Genomic DNA, 15,410 nt, shown 5'->3' with positions numbered 1-15,410 from the left:
TAATCGAATACAACTTTTCAAACTAATCGATTTGCTTGATTAATCGTACAGGATTACTCGATTAATCGATTAGCTTGCGATTAAGCATAACTAAATTTGATGGGCGATCTAACGTTGTGTTTCACTGCTAGATGCGTACGTGTGCGAGGATGATGATTGCAATATTAGCTGTCAAAATACAAGGGAAAACGAATTTTCACTTGTAAAATCCTTTATAACTTACATACAACGTCATTTTTTCAAGTGAAAAGTTAATTTTAGTGTGAGAAAAATCAATTTCTACCTATGTTATTGTAGCAGCACCCAAGATTCTGTTTTAAACCATGCATATTTTCAGATCTGATCTTAGCATGCGAGAAAAGGTTATGTTGATAACTTGGAATGATTTTATTCGTTGCGTACATTATAAAATATTACTTGAAAGACCGCACAGATGCGCAAACCTAAGCGAATATGCGATATTATGATGAGGAATAGTTTTTTACTAAGAACTAATTCCGGATCTCAATATTGATCAACATATCATCTTATAAAAACAAAAATGATTACACGAAACGAAAGAAAATAAATTTTCTAACATTTTAAAATAAACAGTTCTTATAATAAGGCCTAGAATTCTACAAAATAATTGAAATTATATACGAAAATATCAATCTTAAGAAAGGTTCAAATAATGAAACATAGATGGCGGGTCAGGTGAAATTAGTTCTACGTTCGATTGTCAATTTTGTTTAAGTCGATTTGTTGTTTCAAGTGGTGCCAGATTGTTTTCGAAACAACTTACTTATTTCACGCACAAAAATTAAACAAATGCCTAGTAATTAGAATGAATAGATATTCTAATTTGAATCAAATATTGGTCTCGTTTTTATAAACACCAATAAGTCACATGGCAAAATTTTCTTTGAGGAAATGCAGGCGAACTATTCAAAATAGAGCATATTTTTAACGACTAAACGAAAAGGAGAACTTTTCTTCTTCAATTACTGTTATGATATACACTCAGCCAGTACATAACAGATCTTCAAGTAAGTGGCAGGGTTCTTAGTGACTTTAAAACAAACACGACCTATTTTTGTAATAAGCACAATTTATTTGGAGCAACTATGTCCTCGATTGAAGTAATAACATTCGAGTTTGAATCTATTGATTTGATGTTTGATGAGCAACTAACCGTTTCATCGATTTCATTATACTGTTTTTTTCCTGAATGAAGTTTAAATTACTTAATTAGGCCCTCGGTCCTCGTACACTAAGATTACTAGAAATCAATAAATCAATTTGAGGTATATAAACTCAAAAACTAGTAATATAAACTAGTAAATATGTATATAATAGCTTTTAATCAAAATATGGCTCTTTCAAACAAGAACAAACTAAGAAAATCAAAAAATCACTCGAAACAATATACATTTGCTTGTTTGTTGCGAATGATATCCTATGTAGCAAACATAATTTACTATTCTCATCGTTTGAATAGTAAAATACTGTTAAAATCATAGTTTTGAGTAACGCAAAGGTTTATGTGACAAATCATATCCTTCGAAAAGGTGAATGTGAGAGCATGGAACTAAAGCTTTCAGAATGTCAATTCAGGAAACTTGAATTATCTCAGGTTTAAAATTTTTAAGTAGACGATTTATGGGTAAAAGATTCAAAACAATTTTGGTTTAATTTTATTAAAAATATTGTGCGATTAGTAATATAAATAAAGAAATGTCAATATTTTTGATAAAAAAGCAGTGTAAATATTTTTGATGAACCAGAGATTATCTATTAGAATAAAAAAAATCAACAGAATTTTAAGCAGTTTTTGATAACTGTGTACAATGAAAATCTGTGCACATGGCATCCATTAAAACCTCTCAACTCATTGACAAAATGAAACGAAACCAAATTTGAGGAATACAATTGAGAAGATTATAATGAACATAAGTGAAACTGGAGTCATTTCTTTCATTTTATTGTATTGTAATTTTCACTGGCGGTTAGCAAAGACTGCGATGCGCCAAAAAGCGACAGAATGCCGCAAAGGAAGCGAACCTGTCATTCGCATCAATTCATCCTCTTCGAGACCCCAAGTCACAAACATAATTTTTAAATTGGTATTAATCGAAATCTTTGTGTTCACCTATTGCTTTACTTGAAACACTTTCGATTTTAACTAAAAAAATATACTACTATAAAAAATTGTATATCATCTCCTTTAAAATTAAAGTCATCTTTGACAGATACATATACTCATTGAGGCTTCAAATGAACAAATAAATATTTCTTGTCGTAAAAGAAAATTGCATGTTGAATCTGTAATTGCCCTTGGTTCACCAGACGTTTTTTTTTTTCTAATCGATCTAGATTAGATGACTGTCTGAAAAAACTTCGAAAACCTCTAAAAGTCTGCAAAACTGCATAGTTCGCTAAAAAAGAAAATTCATCAAATTCACATAAAATCTGCAACTTGGTATCTGTGATTCTGACGCTCATTATTTCGCAATTCTGCGACGATTCCGTCGCATTCTATGCTAAGCTGAAATTCACAATACTAATCGAACCAATAATCGTAGGAAATTAATCGATTACTGCGATTATCTGAAATAATTCAATCGATTAAATTTCATTCGATTAACTGTGGCTTTACTCGATTATTCGATTAATCGATCGATATTACGACATCTCTAGTCACTCCAGCAAGTGCTACCGTAGCCAACATCTGGGGTATTTAGTGGGCAATCAGAGCGCTCAGAGTATGGTAAACAAACATTCGAGCATTTCAAATCGAGTAAAATCTTAATTTGGTAAAGGGTACTGAATAAACAAGTAGTTTGTAACATCCATTCTTCTTCATTGTTTTATTTATTTTTTTCTCTCTCTCTCTTTTGGCTCAGACCTATCGGTCCATAAAGCCAGGTCTTGTGATGTATTTTCATTGCGTTGCTAAATTAATCGTATCGAACTAATGCTATAGTGTTTATGGTGTACTTTTTAAATTTTATAGCAGCTGTAATCTAGTTGGCATTGCTTTATTTTTCATTTTTATCTTTTTTCTCAAACATGTTTGTTGATTGTTTTTAGATACCTGACTATTTCCAGATATTCGCTAGGATTTCTTTCAGTTAGAATTTCTGTCAGTTTTTTTTTATTATGTAATGCAGGGAAAGTGTTTCTGATTTGATCAAATTGAGTGCAGTAGTAGAGAATATGATCTATGTCTTCGGTTATTTTACAGTAGTCGCAACGATCATTTGGGTAGTAATTCCATTGTGCAAGTTTTTGTTTAGTTGATGTGTGACCTGTTCTGATTCTGGATAGTACTATTGCTTCTGTGGTGTTAATGTGTTGATGTTTAATCCATGTTTGTTTGAACCATGGTTTTTGTGTTACCGTTTTGGAGTGTTCAAAGTGAAATTTTCCTTTTTCTTCAGATATACAGTTGTATTTGTCCTGCCATATTTGCCAAAGTTCATCTTGAATTACTATTTGTAGGTCTCCTAATGTGAGGTTATTATTGTCTGTTATATTTCTTGTTGTACCTAATTTAGCTGCGTGATCTGCTCTGTCGTTTTCCAGTAGGTCTATGTGACTCGGGATCCATTGTACATGTATTTTTTGTCGTGAATACGACTTACTTTACTATGGGGTGCCTTTTCAAAATTTACCCTCTGAGAGAGTGATAAGTTTTTGATCGTGAATATCTCTTGTTGTATCTAACGAATCAACATAATTTTTGCTACATGCCATCGGAAATATGATCACAATTTTATGATAAAATTTTCAGTTGTGTGACATAATCTCAAATAGTTCAAAATTAAACTTTTCTGAAATGTTTGGTATAAACGAGTATCAAAGAGGATAATTCATATGGCGCGTTTGCCTTTCTCGTATTTTGAAAGCTCATAGCTCAGTGATCTGTGGAAGGATTTATATAATCTAACTACCAATAGAATCGAAATTTTTCAACTTAAACGTGTATAGCAAGAGCATTGAAGTATTTCAATAGTACACTATTGAAAAACCTATCTCATTTGACCCATGTCAACACCAGCCAATCAGAACGCGTTCTGAGGAAGAGAAGAAAATAGCTGCTGCTGTACAACAAATCGTTCAAGAAAAATGTTTCCAAAAGTGGTGAATATCGTAGTGAGTTCCTCAATTTGGTCCTTCTGAATGCTAGAAACGAATCCCTACAGCATATTGATAGTCTCTTTCAATAAATTATGCAAATCCGAAATGAAATAATCGACATTGAAATTCTATATGCGGCTATTTTTATAGCCGTTAGGACCGCCCATTAGTGAAAAAGCTACAAACGAAATCACATAAAAGGAAATCTCTTAACAAAAATTGAATCAGTTTGGATTCTATCGCCACTGCGAGCAGATGTGTTTTGTGTCGTCTGCACAGCTAGTTTCGCTTTCGACAAGAGCGATTACGTCACAGCTGCCAGTCATTTCGATGGATGAAAAAGCAACGTTGGAGAGCATTATAAAAAATCAGCCGTTCTAATGGCTCTAAAATTTTTCTAAAGAACTATTAGGATTTGTTTTTCGCAAATCGCAGGTAATTATCCTCAGTTTAGTGCAAATCAAGAACAATTTGGTTAGATTTGTGCACTTTTCGCTGTGTGAAATTCACAGTAATCGAGATCAAGTGAAGCCTTTTTTTGAGAAAAATGTTCCGAGTTTAATATCGTAGAGAATTCCGCAATTTGACCCTTCTGAATGCTGGAAATTAATCCCTACAGCATATTGATAGTTTTTTTCAAAAAATTTTGCAAATCCGAAATGAAATAATCGACATAAAAATTCTGTATGCGGCTATTTTTATAGCCGTTAGGACCGCCCATTAGTGGAAAAGCTACAAACGAAATCAAATAAAAGGAAATCTCTTAACAAAAATTGAATCAGTTTGGATTCTATCGCCACTGCGAGCAGATGTGTTTTGTGTCGTCTGCACAGCCAGTTTCGCTTTCGACAAGAGCGATTACGTCACAGCTGCCAGTCATTTCGATGGATGAAAAAGCAACGTTGGAGAGCATTATAAAAAATCAGCCGTTCTAATGGCTCTAAAATTTTTCTAAAGAACTATTAGGATTTGTTTTTCGCAAATCGCAGGTAATTATCCTCAGTTTAGTGCAAATCAAGAACAATTTGGTTAGATTTGTGCACTTTTCGCTGTGTGAAATTCACAGTAATCGAGATCAAGTGAAGCCTTTTTTTGAGAAAAATGTTCCGAGTTTAATATCGTAGAGAATTCCGCAATTTGACCCTTCTGAATGCTGGAAATTAATCCCTACAGCATATTGATAGTTTTTTTCAAAAAATTTTGCAAATCCGAAATGAAATAATCGACATAAAAATTCTGTATGCGGCTATTTTTATAGCCGTTAGGACCGCCCATTAGTGGAAAAGCTACAAACGAAATCAAATAAAAGGAAATCTCTTAACAAAAATTGAATCAGTTTGGATTCTATCGCCACTGCGAGCAGATGTGTTTTGTGTCGTCTGCACAGCCAGTTTCGCTTTCGACAAGAGCGATTACGTCACAGCTGCCAGTCATTTCGATGGATGAAAAAGCAACGTTGGAGAGCATTATAAAAAATCAGCCGTTCTAATGGCTCTAAAATTTTTCTAAAGAACTATTAGGATTTGTTTTTCGCAAATCGCAGGTAATTATCCTCAGTTTAGTGCAAATCAAGAACAATTTGGTTAGATTTGTGCACTATTCGCTGTGTGAAATTCACAGTAATCGAGATCAAGTGAAGCCTTTTTTTGCGAAAAATGTTCCGAGTTTAATATCGTAGAGAATTACGCAATTTGACCCTTCTGAATGCTGGAAATGAATCCCTACAGCATATTGATAGTTTTTTTTCAATAAATTATGCAAATCCGAAATGAAATAATCGACATAAAAATTCTGTATGCGGCTATTTTTATAGCCGTTAGGACCGCCCATTAGTGAAAAAGCTACAAACGAAATCACATAAAGGAAACTCTTAACAAAAATTGAATCAGTTTGGATTCTATCGCCACTGCGAGCAGATGTGTTTTGTGTCGTCTGCACAGCTAGTTTCGCTTTCGACAAGAGCGATTACGTCACAGCTGCCAGTCATTTCGATGGATGAAAAAGCAACGTTGGAGAGCATTATAAAAAATCAGCCGTTCTAATGGCTCTAAAATTTTCCTAAAGAACTATTAGGATTTGTTTTTCGCAAACCGCAGGTAATTATCCTCAGTTTAGTGCAAATCAAGAACAATTTGGTTAGATTTGTGCACTTTTCGCTGTGTGAAATTCACAGTAATCGAGATCAAGTGAAGCTTTTTTTTGCGAAAAATGTTCCGAGTTTAATATCGTAGAGAATTACGCAATTTGTCCCTTCTGAATGCTGGAAATGAATCCCTACAGCATATTGATAGTTTTTTTTTTCAATAAATTTGCAAATGCGAAATAAAATAATCGACATTAATATTCTGTATGCGACTATTTTTATAGCCGTTAGGACCGCCCATTAGTGAAAATGCTACAAACGAAATCACGTAAAAGAAAGCTCCTAACAAAAATCTAATCAGTTTGGATTCTATCGCCAATGCGAGCAGATGTATTTTGTGCCGTTTGCAAAGCTAGTTTCGCTTCCGATAAGAGTGATTACGTCACAGCTGCCAGTCATTTCGATGGATGAATAAGCATCGTTGGAAAGCATTATAAAAAATCAGCCGTTCTAATGGCTCTAAAAGTTTTCTGAAGAACTATTAGGATGTGTTGTTCGCAAATCGAAAGAAAATATCCTCAGTTTAGTGCAAATGTAGAACAGTTTGGTTAGATTCTTGCACTTTTCGCTGTGTGAAATTCACAGTAATCGAGATCAAGTGAAGCCTTCTTGATTGATCAACTATTTGATATTCGGAAGTGTTAAGGAACATGTCATTTGTTTTCGTATTCACGACATCCAGTTATGTCTCTGACATTACCCACCCGCCTTTTTAATTTTGTGGGCTAATACTGTGTTCTTAAATTCTGTGATGAGATAGTTATTGCTGTTATCTAACTTTTCAAGAGATTGACAAGCGCTTTTAGAGTCTGTGAAAATTACTAAATTGTTTGTTTGTTGGTTTGTTGCATATTCTAGTGCTCTTATCATAGCAACTATTTCTGCATTCATTATCGTGAAACCGGATTGAAGTCTTCCACTAAATGATAGTTTTTTCTGAGGATCGTAGTATCCATATCCTACTTGGTTTTGGATTTTGGAACCATCTGTGTATAAATGATAGTAGTTTTTGTATTCGTTAATTATCGTGCATTTAACCAGGTCTCTTTGTGTTTTTATTGGCAGATTTTTCTTTTTCAGATCTTTTATTTCGTTACAGATTATTAGTTTACTTTGCAACTCATTTTTATTGTTAAGAGGATTAATTTGTTTGTTTAATTGATATAGGTGGTAGTTATTGAGTGCTGCTATTTTTTCAAGGTAAGATGTATGTTTTGGTAATTGTTCTAATCCTATTATATAATAAAGTGAATGAAGAATCGAGCTATTTTTGTAGTACATTGTTTTTGCTATTTCTTTTAATGTGATGTATTCCGCTCTTAATTTGAGTGGTAGTTCACCTGCTTCAAAGAGGACTACGTGGTTAGGCGTGGATGGGAGTAATCTCATGGAAGTACGGATTGCTAGGTGTTGTATCGATTCTAGTTTGGAGAATATAGTTTTTGGAGCTGCTGCGGTGATTGATAATCCATAATCGAGGTGTGGACGGACTATTGCATTTGAGATCTTTAACGCTTGTTCTGGGTGAGCGCCATTTCGTCTTTTGGTGATCATTTTAATTATGTTTATTTTATTTTTTGCTTTTGCTACGGTAGTTATTATGTGATTTTTGAAAGTGAGCTTGTGATCAATTTGTACACCTAAGATTCTGTGGTGTGTTACAACTGGAACAATGCTATTTTCAATTTTTATTATAATTTCAGGATCATATTTTCTTGTAAAGATTATTGAAGCTGATTTTGCTGGGTTTATCTTCATGCCAATTTTTTTGAATGCAATCGACAGTTTAGTGAGAAATCTTGACATTTTATTTGCTGTTGATGCTACGTTGAGTCCAGTCGTGATTGCAGTAAAGTCATCTGCAAACTGCATTATTTCTTCATCGTCTTCAGCTATTGTATGAATTATTTTTGTATATATATTGAACAGTGTAGGGGAAAGAGGACATCCTTGAGGCAAACCTTTATTTGTGTTTTTTTCAATTTCCGTTCCATCCGATAGAGTTATAATCATGTTTCTTTTTTTGAGATATTGATATATCCAATTAGTTATGTCGTTTGGTATATTTTCTTTTTCCAATGTTTTTAACAGTATCTCAATGTCTACATTATCAAAAGCTTTACTGAGGTCTAAGAATGTTGCAATTACCACTGATCCTTCTCTTTTTGCTTGATAAATTTTTGAAACTATTGCATTTACACAATTGATAGCTGATGTGTGTTTTCTGAAGCCAAACGAGTTGATTGGTATAATATTATTTTCTGTTAAAATCTCTGTTAGTCTTATTTTAACTGTGCTGTTAATAATTTTCAATAGTATACTGATCATTGATAATGGTCTGTAAGAAGAGGCTTGAAATCGGTCTTTTCCTGGTTTCAATAGCGGTATGATTCTAATCGATCTCCATTCTTCCGGTATTTTGCATGTAATTAGGACTTTGTTTAGGAGCTCAAGGAAGTGTATTTGTAGAGATAGGTTAAGGTTTTTAAACATATAAAATGAAAAGTTGTCTGTACCTGGCGTTGAGTGATCTTTCTTTGCGTTAATGATTTTGCGGGTTTCGAAGAAGTTAATGCTCATTTCGTTGGTTGTTGGTTTTGGGTTGTATTCTATTTCGTTGATAATGGGTGGGAAGTTAAGATTCATGAAATCATTTGCTATCTGTTTGTTGTTTAATAAAGTGAGGTTGTTTTTGGTAGGTCTGCCACCGTTGATCATTTTTACTGTATTCCATAGTTGTTTTTGGTTCATTTCCGGGTTGATTGAATTTATAAGTGAATTCCAGCTTTTTCGTTTTTCAGTGCGTATTGTTTTTTTTAATATTGCTCGTGCTTTTTTGAACGAAATAAGATTTTCATAGGTTTTGTTTTGGAAAAATTCTTTTAATTTGTCATTTTTGTGTTGTAGTAGATGTTTTATTTCCGTGGTCCACCATGGCTTTGGATTTTTTTGTGTGTTTTTGTTTGAATAGTATTTTGATGGTTCTATTTTTTCATTTATTATTGGTTGAATATCTTCTGGTGTGTGGATCATTTGAGGTTGCAATTGATTTAAGTTGTTGATCGCTTGTTTTTTATTTATATGCATTATTGAATGGGACTTCGGTATTGTGTTTTCTATTTCTATTTTTATGATTCTATGATTACTATTGAAATCTTCGTTTATTATGGACCATTCAATTTTTCCTGCTATACTAGATGTAGCAAACGTTAGGTCTATTGTCGATGGTGTGGTATTCGGTGGTTTTATCAGAGTACTTGAACCATCATTCAATAGTATAAGGTCTCTGTTTTCGATCAGGTGCTCTATCATTTCTCCCCTGGGACAGTTTTGTTGATGTGGATTCCATATTTGATTGTGTGCATTAAAATCTCCTGCTAGTATTGTATGTCCTTTGAAATTATCTATTATATCTAAGAGTCTTATGAAGGGTGACCTTATTTCATTGGCAGTGATAGGTAACGGTGGTATGTATATAGAAATTATGTGTAGTTGTGGGGTGGTGTTTTTGGTTTCTATACCTATTATTTCTATTGGGTGCAGATTCGGTAATGGTAGTTTTTTAGCGACTATATCGTTTTTGATAAGAAGACCTACTCCTCCATATCCTAGCGGCCTAACTTCCGTAAGGAAATTATATCCAGTGAACTTGAATGTTTCATTTGGTTTTAACCATATTTCACTAAACATCGCTATGTCTATGTTTCCCCTATTCAGATATTCTTTTACCAATTCTCTAGTGTCTGCGGGTCTAATGCTAGTAACATTATTTTGTAATATTGTTAGATTTCTGTTTATTTGTACTGACATTATCTAATTTTAAGAATTAATTTTGTGGGGATGTCGTAAGTTAATATTTGCAAAGCGTTTATTGATCGATTTCTGAGATTTGTTAATTTTTTGATATTGGTTGATTTGGGTTTAAAATGTCATTTAGATGATTGCTTATATTTATCAGTAATAGATCTTGTTCTATGGTTTCTGTTTTGTTAATATTTTGCATTATTATATTTTGTATATATTTCACTTTAGTCATTATGTTATTAAGGTTGAATTGTCTAATTAAATCTTCTATAATTTGATTCACAATAGCTTCTGTGTCTGAAACTTTGTATGGATTTGGTATAAAGTTATGTGGGATATCTATGATCTTATCTGGCATAGGGAATGTATTTGGTTGTGTTATGTTTTTCGTTTTCTTTTGTATATCTGGTTTATTATTCGGTTCACCATTTGGGGGTTGTTCTAGTGGAGGGAAGTCTCGTACTGACTCCATTCTATACTGTACTTTTGTATTTTTGGGGTATTTTTTGGAGGCTTCGAAAAAGCTGGTTTTATTCACTGCCATGTCCATTCTGATTTTGTCCTGTCTGTGTCTTTCGGAACAGTTTTTATCTGATGCTTTGTGAGAACCTTTACAGTTTACACAGTTTAAGTCGTTTGTCAAACATTGATCTTCTTTGTGTTCAAGACCACATTTACAGCATCTTGGTTCTTTTGATTTGCAGAAGTTGCTTCTGTGTCCATATCTCCAACAATTGGTACAGGTTTTAAGGGGGAAAATGTATGGTTCACAATGTGAATTAATACCGTATATTTTCACAGATTTTGGTAATTCTTGACCTTGAACAAAAATTTTGACTGAGTAAGTCGGTTTAAAAGAATTTTCAGCAACTTTTTTGTTGATTCTTTCTATTTTTGATATTGTAATATTTTCACATTTTATATTATTGAGAATTTCATCTACTGATAATGTGGGGGGAACATTTCGTATTACACCGATGGTTTCTTTGAAACGAGTCGGTACAAAAAAAGTGTATCCAAAGTTCTCTTTTAGTATTTTAGAATTTACAAGTTGTTCTGCGTCTCTCGGTTTTTCGAATGTGATCTGCATTCGCCCTCTACCGACTGATTTAAGTTCAATGTATTTCTTTATTCCTATGTTTTGTAGCATTTTGGCCACTTCCATAGGATGTGGAAATTTTTCTTTTTCGTCTTTGTCCCTTGAAATTACGGTGCCTTCTGGTTTGATTCGTTCGATTATGAATGTCGTGAATATTGTGTTTTTTTGCCATTCATCATTGGTAATTTTGTCTTTGTCTTTTTGTTTCTTGTTTTTCTTTCCAGAACATTCCGGAATGTCGTTTGGTATCTCTGGCTTTGGCGTAGGACTCAGTAATTTCCGATTGGAATCTGCTTCTTTTTGTCTTTTCATTATGCTACGTGAGTTATATTGATTTGTCACCGGTTTATTTATTTTAATACGCTTTTCGTCAAAATTATCTTCATATTTTGGATCGTTTTCACTTTGGGTAAGCTTACGTTTTTCTTTTAAGATGGCTTCTGTTCCTACCAATTCAGGACCATCGCCATCTAAATCCTCTTCATCTACTATCATATATTTCAGTTTCCCCTGCACTACGTAATATATTCCAACGAATAATAATTAATCTAGAAACTTGCCTTAATATCTAATAAAAACCAATGTTATGGAGATTCAGTCTTTTCACTAATATATTCCTTATTACAGCCACTATTTTACACCTTCAACTACTAATGCATCAGTGAACAACAAAAAGAAAAAATCTTCCGCGTTCGCGCTCAAATTCACAAGCCTGTTTTACTTCCCGGTCTGAACACTTTGGCGGTTGGCGAGAGAATGTTCATTGTTTTAGTTTTTGCAGAATGATGCTGCCCACAGTTTTATGACTTCATAGCAGGAGCAGCGATGCCAGATAGTAGTAGTGTCATTTCCGTAGATTGGCATTTTGCTCGGAAGCTCTCACGGTGAAAAGTTTTTTTTTTTTTGCTCGCCAGAAAAAACCAGTTTCCGTAGTTCTCCGTTGATAAATTGTAATTTCCGTAGATTTCCGTAGAAAAAATCCAATTTCCGTTGATTTTGTCTACGGATCCGTAGATCCGTAGAAAATGTTTGAATCCGTAGATCTACGGAGATTTCCGTAGATCTGACATCGCTGAGCAGGAGGCTGATTTTTTCTATATTTGAAACACAGATAAAACGCTACTGGGACTGCCAGTTTATTTTGTTATAATTTCTAGATTTAAATTTTAAAACTGACATAAATTCTGTATCTAGAACTAGAACACTCCTGAACATGCCCTAACAAACGAAGATTCAATCTAGTTTTTACATATTTAATAATTTGGATAATATTGCTTCTGGCATTCGCTCTTCATGTCCTGTTCACCGTATCCTGTTAGGTTTTATTGGCTAGACCAGGAGTTCCCAAACTATTTTGGGTCTTGGACCCCTTTACTAAAATTATCGATCAACAAATTCCTTTGAAAATTCAATTTCTTGCTTTTTTAATATTGATGTGAAATACTTACCAATTTCTGCGGATGGTCAAATAAACACAACTTTTTTAGCGTGTATATTTCAAATAACAACTTATTTCAAACAAGGTCGATTTCTAGACCTCGTCGACCCCCGTAGTCAGTTTTCGTTTACGTCGACTCCCGCAAAAAGGATATCGACCACTTTGGGAATCTCTAGGCTAAGTACTCAATGTTCTACTGCAATATCGCGCCGGAACCATCAACGATTTGTGCAGAGCATGCATATTGTTGATAATGTACGGCTCAGTACTATTATGTTCCTACCAGCTCTTTATTCTGAGTATATAAAGTTTTACTACAATTTACCAAATTCTAATCTATCTAATTTAACCTATCGAAAGTAGAACATGTAACGCTTTGTAACACATAACTTACAAGAAGTAACGCATGTATCACTTATTAATACCCGTAATACACAAAAAACTAATCATGCGTCATTTGAAAATCCGTAACGCATGTAACACTTCGTAAGGCCATTAACTTTCAAAAAGTAGCAAATGTAGCACTTCGTATTGTTTACAGTAACAGATAGGTAACGCTTCATACCACCTACGACTCATAACGCGTGTAACACTTCCTAACATCTATAATTTGAAAGAAAAGTATCACGTAACGCCTATAACATACAATACCCAACGCATGTAACGCCTATAACTCACAAAAAAGTAAAGCATGCTAAGCTTCGTAACGTCTAAACTCACGAAAAGGTAACGACTCGTAACACCTAAGGTTCTTAAAAAACTAACACGTGTATCGCTTCTTACCGTCTATGATTAATAAAAACAACGCATGTAACGCTTCGTAACGCTTATAATACACAATAAAGTAACGCATGTCGTAACGTATATGACTCACAAAATATCAACGCTTTGTAACGCTTACGACATTCAAAATAATAACGCTTCGTAACGCCTGTTACTTACAGAAAAGTAACGCATTTAACACTTCGAAATGCCTATTGTTCACAAAGAAGTAACACCTAACGCCTGACCAACAAAAAAGTATCACATGTAACGCTTCGTAACACCTATGACTAACAAAAAAGTAACGCATGTAACGCTTCGTAACGCCTATGACTAACAGAAAAGCAACTCATGTAGCGCTTTGTACCGCCTATAACTTACAAAAAAGTAACACATGTAACACTTCGTAACGCCTATGAGATTAAAAAATGCGACGCTTCGTAGTGCCTTTGACCGACAAAATGTAACGCTTCGTAACGCCTATGAATAACAAAAAAGTAACACTTCGTAACGCCTATGAGATTCAAAACTGTAACGCTTCGTAACACCTCGTAACGCCTATAAATAATAAAAAAGTTATGCTTCGTAACGCCTATGAGATTCAAAAATGTAACGCTTCGTAAAACCTATTACCAACAAAAAAGTAACGCATGGCTAGAAAAAGTATTGAATATAACGCTTTGTAAAACTAAAATGTAATGGTAGCGCTTCGTAACGCCTATGAATGACAAAAAAGTAACGCATGTAACATTTCGTAACACCTATGACCAACCAAAAAGTAACGCTTCGTAACGCCTATAACTAACAAAAAAGTAACGTATGTGACGCTTCGTAACGCCTTTGAGATTCAAAAATGTAACGCTTCTTAGTACCTTAGTCCACCAAAAAAATAACGCATGTAACGCTTCGTAACGCCTATGAATAACAAAAAAAAGTAACGCATGTAACGCTTCGTAACGTCTGAGAATAAATAATGTAACGCTTCGTAACGCCTATGACCAACAAAACAAGTAACGCATGATTAAAAAAAGTATTGAATATAACGCTTCGCAAAACTAAATCAGAGAATGGTAACGCATTTAACACTTTGTAACGCCTACTACTCAAACAAAGTAACGCATCTAACGATTCGTAACGTCTATGGGCCTTCTAACGACAGTTCGACATGTAGATGGCGATGTTGTACAAACGATGGTGTTTTCGAATAAAGCTGTCAAAATACATAGGAATGTTTATTCTCCAGTAAATTTTTATTTATTTGTAGTTGAAATTTGAATAATCAAAGAATATTCTGTTGTAATTAAGGAAGAAAAACATTGATTTCTATCAATTAGAATTTCTATCAATATTTTTAATATTCTGCAAATCGATAGTCCCACGACAAAAGGGCCTAACCGCAAATGAGAGCCTCTCTTTGTTTACTTTCTTTTTTGATTATTACGGTGCCATTATTGCAAATTTTCTAAAGTTTCCAATATAAATCGAAAACTTGTAGTTTTACCATGAAAGTTTTGCGAAGAGCAAAGCGTCAAATATAAAATCAGTTCGGTAAATCGTGAAAGAAAAAGTAAACAAAGAAAATGTGTCATTTGCAGTTAGGCCCTTTTGTCGTGGGACGGTCGAAATCTATGTTTTTCGATATCAGAATGATCTACAGATTGATAAAATTGACTTTACTTGTTGACACCACTCTGAAATAATCGCTCTGGCCGTTTATTCCACCCAGTAGTTTAAACATTTAATTTCGATTACGAAAATTGATGACATAACCTCACTTAGCATCACGATCTCTATATATTGGTTTGTATTGAAGAAATTAAAGGTTTACTTTTAATGCAAAAGTTTTACCCATTCCGTTTGTTTAAATGGAAAAATTACTATGTTAGTAACTATTTCCGCATTCAATACTCGATTCCTATATTACTCTGTGATAATTTGCTTAAAATCATCGTTTTCTTGGTCCATAAAGTGAAACATAGAAGATGCGGAGTTTATTTGAGTTTTGCGTTTAAAAGCCAATGAGTCAAATGCTATGTAATGCT

General features: G+C 33.8%; 1 long non-coding RNA gene across 2 annotated transcripts; it reads left to right on the top strand.

The window, feature by feature from the left end:
* Nucleotides 1-3,004: 3,004 nt before the first annotated feature.
* LOC131433984 (uncharacterized) lies at nt 3,005-11,758 on the top strand. Of its 2 annotated transcripts, XR_009230306.1 has the most exons (5): nt 3,005-3,246; nt 7,433-7,465; nt 7,542-7,789; nt 11,393-11,577; nt 11,673-11,758. It is a non-coding gene; the product is annotated as an uncharacterized LOC131433984 (long non-coding RNA). The 2 variants fall into 2 exon arrangements; XR_009230305.1 differs by having other exon boundaries at nt 11,393-11,754.
* The last annotated feature ends 3,652 nt before the right edge of the window (nt 11,759-15,410 follow it).

This window comes from Malaya genurostris, chromosome 1 (assembly GCF_030247185.1).
Source record: "Malaya genurostris strain Urasoe2022 chromosome 1, Malgen_1.1, whole genome shotgun sequence".
NCBI lineage: Eukaryota > Metazoa > Arthropoda > Insecta > Diptera > Culicidae > Malaya > Malaya genurostris.
The sequence above is the reverse complement of the archived record's forward strand: the minus strand, read 5'-3'. Positions and strand labels throughout refer to the sequence as shown.